At 40.7% G+C, this 7187-nt stretch overlaps 1 long non-coding RNA gene across 1 annotated transcript; it reads right to left on the reverse strand.

Moving 5' to 3' along the window:
• Positions 1–351: 351 nt before the first annotated feature.
• LOC125122228 (uncharacterized) lies at positions 352–5826 on the reverse strand. Its single transcript, XR_007133732.1, has 3 exons — positions 5470–5826; positions 2068–2137; positions 352–579 (listed from the first exon to the last, which is right to left on the reverse strand). It is a non-coding gene; the product is annotated as an uncharacterized LOC125122228 (long non-coding RNA).
• Positions 5827–7187: the final 1361 nt, after the last annotated feature.

The raw sequence follows: 7187 nt of genomic DNA on the forward strand, positions 1-7187 counted from the left end.
ATCCATCATCATTGGTGATTTTCTGAGCTTCGGAACCTATTTTTTTCCCTTCACTCTATTTCCCCTCATTCTTAGCAACACAGTGAGAATGTCTACAGAAGGAGGTCAACTATAGTTTCATTCTTTCTAGGAACATAGACTAGACTGTCAATACACAGAATCCGATGGTGGGGAAAGTGACCACAAAAAGGAAAAGCTTATCTAGCTAGATCTTGCCTAAGGAACTTCCAAAATAGTCTTTATTGCGTGTTAACAAAGATGACAATGTTCCCCTTTGCTGCCAACCCCCCCCCCCCTGCAATTTGGGAACATTTCTGATGTCTGAGTTTTTGTGATTTGCCTGCTGCTTGATCTCTTACCTGCCCACAAGGAGAAAGGACGACGAAGCGTAAATGTTTAAAGAGGATTGTTCGTGGCCCGTGGTGTCCATGCTTCTCTCCTCTTCCTTCTCTCCTCTCTTCTCTGCCTCCCCATCCCCTTCTCTGTGCTCTTTGTCAAGTCTTTTCCCACCCTGCCTGTTTTTGGCATCGTCACAGTCATGGTCTCTTGTCCACGTCTCCCCACAGACTGAGGGAGCAGCTGGAGAAGAGGAAAGAGGGGAGTGAGAACAAAAGGGAAAAGGCTGGAAAGGGGGACAGAGAGGAAGCAAGTGGGAGAGCTTACTTAAGAAGCTTAAGAAGCCCTTCCTGAAGCAAAGTCAGAGCCATGCATGTCCAAGGCTTCCCCAGGACACAGTAAAGAGCTTAGGAAAGTAATCCAGCTGTTTTCATCAATGCACAGAAATAAGCTACCACGTTAGTTAAACAAACTGGTTTGTGAACCATAAATATGTACATATTTGTCAACTTTTTTTTTTTTGTCTTTTTGCCATTTCTCGGGTTGCTCCTGCGGCATATGGAGGTTCCCAGGCTAGGGGTCCAATTGGAGATGTAGTCACCGGCCTACGCCACAGCCACAGCAACATGGGATCCGAGCCACATCTGTGACCTACACCACAGCTCACGGCAATGCCAGACCCTTAACCCACTGAGCAAGGCCAGGGATCGGACCCGCGACCTCATGGTTCCCAGCCGGATTCGTTAACCACTGAGCCACGATGGGAACTCCCATATCTGTCAACTTTTAAGAGTGTTTCTCCTCTGATGGAGAACCATTTGTTGGGGGCATTTTACATGCAGAATCTATTGCACTAGACATCATCAGTCATCTAATAAAACAGAATTTCCCAAGGGGACAATGGCTGTATTTCTCAAACAAACAAAAACTAGTTTTCATTATCAAATAGGTATGAGAAACACTGCCTACCAGGTTCTACTGGAAGTTCACAATGTATGTTAACATACTAAAAGCTCTAAGAATATCTGGAATAAAGAAGCCCGTTTTTTTCTTCACATCCAAACTTGCTGAATTATAGAATCCCTTTTCTGAGTAGAAGATCTATTAACATCTTATGAAATGCATCCTGGAACACAGGTTGGGAAACTGTCTCAAAAGAATAAAAATGTTATGTACTACATGCTGCATTATTTTTTGTAAAAGGAGTTACTGCCCCCTGCACACTTGTGAATATTCATAACCTATCGACATTTCGGTGGGACCACATGAGAATTAAACAGAACAAAGCAGTGCTCAAAGTCACATGCCAGGGACACAAAACTCACAAAATTTGGGTTCTTCCACCTGCCCGAAACCCCAAACTATATTGCAAGGAAATTAATTTAGAAGTAAAATAAGTCAACTTAGAGAATGAACCATGATTAGTAATTAAAAATAAAATAACAAGAATACACATCTGAAAATGTCTAGATGTGGAAGAGACCATGACAAGCAGGAATGATTTGGATCAAGTTATACAAAAGAAAAACCATGGTGAGTTTGGAAGGACACAGTTCACTCTAAGTATGAAGTTAGCTGAGGGCTGTGGTGGCTCAGCACCCTTCTCTGCCCAGAGGCAGCAGCAACTAGAAAGGCTTGGGCCTTAAAGTCCACTTATCCTCATAAAGCTGTGCATTTATTGCTACTACATTTCCCAGAATGCACTGTCATAATTATTTTTTGGTGGTTTACCTTATTATACTGTGTGATCCCTGAGGGCAAGTGTTAACCTTTTGCTGATCTCCTAGTCTTCGGTCCAGACCTTTAAAAGCAGACACAGAGTAGGCCTTCAGTAATGTTTGTTGAATGAATATCTATGAGAACTCTACATGCACTCGTACAAACAGGCTGAAACTCAGTGAGTTAATGGGACTGGGAGGGTTTACAATTACACAGATCACGTGAGCACATGCGTGTGGCAGAGGGAAAAAGGAAGAGAGCCAAGGTTTCACTAATGAGCAATAACGGTTGCCTCTTCGACAGGGAGCTGGGTTACTGGTGGTCGGGGGTGGATGACAGACTTATTTTCCATTTCATTTTTACAGCCTTTTGTTCATCTGGGTTTTGTCCTGTGCTAATGTATTTCCTATTCAAAAGTTAATAAATAATATTTTAAAGTATCCATGGTTGACTACAGGAATGTGAGTTTCTGAATGTCAGTGACTAAAGAGCCCATTTAAAGATGTTCCCCTCTCCTCACTAGCCACCATCCAGTATTGGAATAAAAATATTTATTGGCTGAATGGCTTATCACCGCAATAGGTAAGAAGCAAACTGAATCCAGTCCCTCCCCAGAAGATATCAAAGCTGCTTTTCCAGGCTTGTCTCACCCAGATGGTCCCATACTGAGCCACAGAACTCTTGCCATTCTGTGAGCACTTCACACATGCTTCTGCCTGGAAAAGCCATCCCCATCCTGAGAGGGTCAGCTCAGATGCCTGCTCCTTCCATGAAGGCTTTCCTGACACCCTCACCAATACTCTGAATTAATCCCCCAGTTTTTGTACCTCACCTTATTTAATGGGCTTCATTAACTCATGACTTGCCACTGTAGAGCTGGACATACGTAATCACCACAGGCCAGTGCTCATATGATGCTGTGGAACTATGGAGTAGCTGCTGTGTTCACAGGCTGTGAAGTCAACTGCTAAGGTTCAAATCCTGCCTCTACAGTGGAACGATGGGACCTCTAAAGAGTTACCTCAGTTTTCTCATCTGTATAACCGTAGTCGTAGGACCTGCTGCAAAAGGGTTGTTGTGAGGATTAACTTCCTTTACGTGATACCAGAGACTGGCAGGAAATTTCAAATTTCAGAATGTGTGTGAAGTTCAGAGGAAAATTGGGTCTTCAGGCTCCCCTTCAGTAGTTCTTTTTCAGTGGGTCTTGGGCCAGGGTGGCCTGGGAAAGGGCATTTAACAAGTGCCCCACTCAACTCTGCACATGGGCTCTCTTGGACTTGGATTTTAGAAACATCATACCCAATCAGTAGTTTTGAACTTCTGATCTACATGTTAGAACTACCTGGTGAGGTTTAAAAAAGTGGGAAGGTTTTTAAAAAGTGGGAAGGTTTTAAAAAAGTGGATAAGGAGTTCTCATCATGTTGCAGCAGAAACAAATCCGACTAGGAACCATGACGTTGCGGGTTCTATCCCTGGCCTCGCTCAGTGGGTTGCCATGATCCATGGTGTAAGTCGCAGATGTGGCTTGGATCTGGCATTGCTGTGGCCATGACATAGGCCAGCAGCTGTAGCTCCAATTAGACCCCTAGCCTGGGAACCTCCATATGCCCTGGGTGTGGCCCTAAAAAGACAAAAGACAAAAAAAAAGTAGATAAGCAATGAGATCCTGCTGTATAGCACAGGGAACCATATCTAGTCACTTGTGATGGAACATGATGGAGGATAATGTGAGAAAAAGAATGTATGTGTGTGTGTGTGTGTGTGTGTGTGTGTGTGGCTGGGTCACTTTGCTATATAGTAGAAAATTGAGAGAATGATGTAAACGAACTATAATGGAAAAAATAAACACATTTAAAAAATGTAAAATCAGTACTCCAACCCCAATATTCTACTTAAGTTTTCTTAGGTGGGTCTGGGATATCAACATTTTAAAAATAGCTACCCAGGTGATTCTATCATACAGCCAGGGTTGAAAATACATGCACTAACTGCCTCCTGTTTGCTTAAATATATCTATTTAAAGATACTTTAATACAAATGAAATGAATTCCCCTTGAAATAGGTTATATATAAAACTAAGGGTCTCAAAACTTGGTTCCTACCTAAAGGAACAAAAAATTAGAAAAGAGAAATGTAATCCAAGTATACAGTGGTCAAATGACCATTCTTGATTCTTGTTGCATTAGTTTGTCTTAAAAATGTATGAAACAAATGTCAATTGGTGAACCTCACCAACATCAGCATGCATCCATCAGGAAAGGGAAAGCAGTTGACTGGCAGTGACATTTGCAATGCACCTGTTGTCTGACACATTCAGTTCTTAACTTGGAACATTTTGGGAAGTCCATTAACTGCTGTAAGAGTTTTAGGCATGAATTCTCATATTTAATAATGACAAAAAAAGTACTTATGTTTTTAATTGAAAGGCATCAACCCCACCAAGACACCAATCTTTGTATATCTATACCTCCAGCAAACCAAATTTCTAAAGAATGTCATTTTTGATTCTGTAATCTTCTAAGAATTCCAGCCAAAACAGAATGAAGTAGAACATAAAATGAATCATCAGGATAAAAAGGCAAAATTGTTATGGACAAACAGATTTTGTTTATTTCAAAGTCAATCTGAAATATCCTGCTCTTAAAAAAATAAAAAGTAGGTAGCATGTAACATGTGTGAAGTGGACAATGTTATTCATCAAAATGAGCCATTCTGGGTACCTAATGCCAGCAAAAACTATAAATGTATAGAAGCTAAGGGACAAGTCATTTGTAGAGAGTTGTCAGGAAAGAAAATGATGTGATTAACACAAAGCAAGAATAAAATATTTCCCACTGTGGGTTTTCTTAGAAACTCAGGTATCAAATAAGATATGAAACTATCATCAAGGAGATAACAATTTGGCTCAAATCTGAAAAATTAAACATGCACTTTTTTTCCCCCACAATACGCAGGAAACTAGCCCCTGAATTGAGCATAGCAGCAGTCTACTCATTTGGAATCATGAATCAAATCAGCTCAAACTTTAAAACCAAGCATTCTTTTTCAGAGAACGATTTTTGGATTAATTTGGGGGATGCTCTGCAGTCAAACCATGGATGTTACACTGTTCCTTTCAGTAAAAGCCCCCACGGTCATCTCCTGGATTTCTACTGTATTTTCTGGAACATTCCTGGGACTTCAAAGACAATGAAACAGCATGGAAATACCATACTTGGGCAAGTGGCTCTTCACCCAGCACTTTGATGTACAGCCCTCATGCTTGTCAACACTAAGACACCAAATCTAGGCACCCCTTTCATTCTCAGCACAATGCCTTGTGTCTTTAAACATTTAGCAATAAAAAATCAAAAAGATTTTTATTTCTCCTCATACAAATACTCCTGTCCCCATGCCAAGATAAAGAAAACTTACTGTTGTGACTTTTTATGTCCAAACCACTAGAGCTGATGACCTCTGGACGCCTCAAAGAAGACCCTGGTGTGTGTACATGTGATCCACAGCCATCCCCATAGATTCCAAAGCAGGTCCGTGAGCCTCAAAGGGTGAGTGTAAACAAAAGTTTCTCATTAAACCTGAGTCTAGCATTAGTAAGACTGTCCAAAGATCACATTTAAAGATAACTGAAGTGTTACTCTATGCCTTTGTGCAGCCCAGCCATGACCCTAATTAATGTGTCTAAGGTAGACATGTATTCCTTCAAGTAATGGGTGGTTTTGTTTGGACAATTAGGCCAAGCTGACAAGGAAATTTTCCATCAAACCAAGTCATAAAAAGTACATTATTCAGCATTATTATGAGTTAAGCAGTATTTATTACCTGAACTTTACAATACTCCATTATCAATCATTACCTGCCATTAAGGTATGTTAACATGAGATCAAAGAGAGAAGCCAAGCTAAACAAACAGTCATGTCTACAAGTCACTTTAGTGCTGTTCATTTAAAAGAGGCCAACGCCTTGAACTTAAGGATGGACAATTTGCATTTAACCAGAAGATGCAAATCAGTTATCCTGTGGCAAGGCAGGGATTATATACATTTCACGCCTGTTATTCAACTGATAGACAAATCTGGTTTCCACGGAATTTATAAAAGAAAAAAATGTAGTCAAAGTAAAATGTGAGATACAAAAGTCCAGTTTTCATGGGTGCTAGTAAAGATTCATTGCTGTATCAATTCTCAGCAACAATGCTGCCTCGGAAGTCACTAAAAATGATATCAGCTGAATGGATCTAAAGAGGAGACCAAACGTTTTTAGCTAAGTTGTAAAACCTTGGAAACCACCTCCTGAACAAACACTCTGAAAGCTCAGAAGTCTAAGACAAGCTTACAATGCCCCAACTTTAAAATATATTTTTGTACCACTTCTTCCATCTTACTCTGGAGCCAAGAGCACAAATAAGGTTTCTGGAAGGTACCTCTTTAAAAGCACATTCCTCCTCCTTCATTCCAGAACCACTTGAGCCCATTTTTTCTGAAATAAAGCTCTTTCATTAATGCCCATCAGCATCCTCCCCCATATCCTATAGCTGATATTCAAAATTCAAGACTTGGCTAGGGTTCAACTTCAGCTCAAGGTTATCAACAAATATCTGGAAAAGCTCATGTTATGCAGAATGAAGGAAAGTGTCTGTTTAAGGATCAAACATCATTTCAAATCCGTATCTGCTTTTCCTGACTGTCTAAGGTGGACAATACACGTCTATGGCAAAGGAAAAGATGAAATATTCTTATCTCCTTTATATTTAATATTAAGCAATCCTATGAATTTCATGTGACATTTTTGCTTATTGTAGAACACTAGTGCACAATCATTTCTCAACTTGTGTTGCTTAGAGGGATTCTTAAGTGACTAAATAAGCCATTTAGAACCAAGCCATAGCCAGTCAGCAAAGTATATTGAGCACCTTGCTGCAATGGGAGATCACAATAGGACAAAACTTGGCTTCTGTCTCATGAGGTGCAAGACTATATACATAAAAAGAGGGCGAACACCCTTGGCTGGGGGTGGGAGGTTGGTAGGAATAATGAGTACAGAGGGAGGAATGGGTCCCATGGGCTGGTGGGTGAGCCACTGAGTGTATATTCATTCTGTGCACATGGGAATAGAACTCTTAGTTAGCCCCTGGG

Source organism: Phacochoerus africanus, chromosome 3, assembly GCF_016906955.1.
Source record: "Phacochoerus africanus isolate WHEZ1 chromosome 3, ROS_Pafr_v1, whole genome shotgun sequence".
Lineage (NCBI taxonomy): Eukaryota > Metazoa > Chordata > Mammalia > Artiodactyla > Suidae > Phacochoerus > Phacochoerus africanus.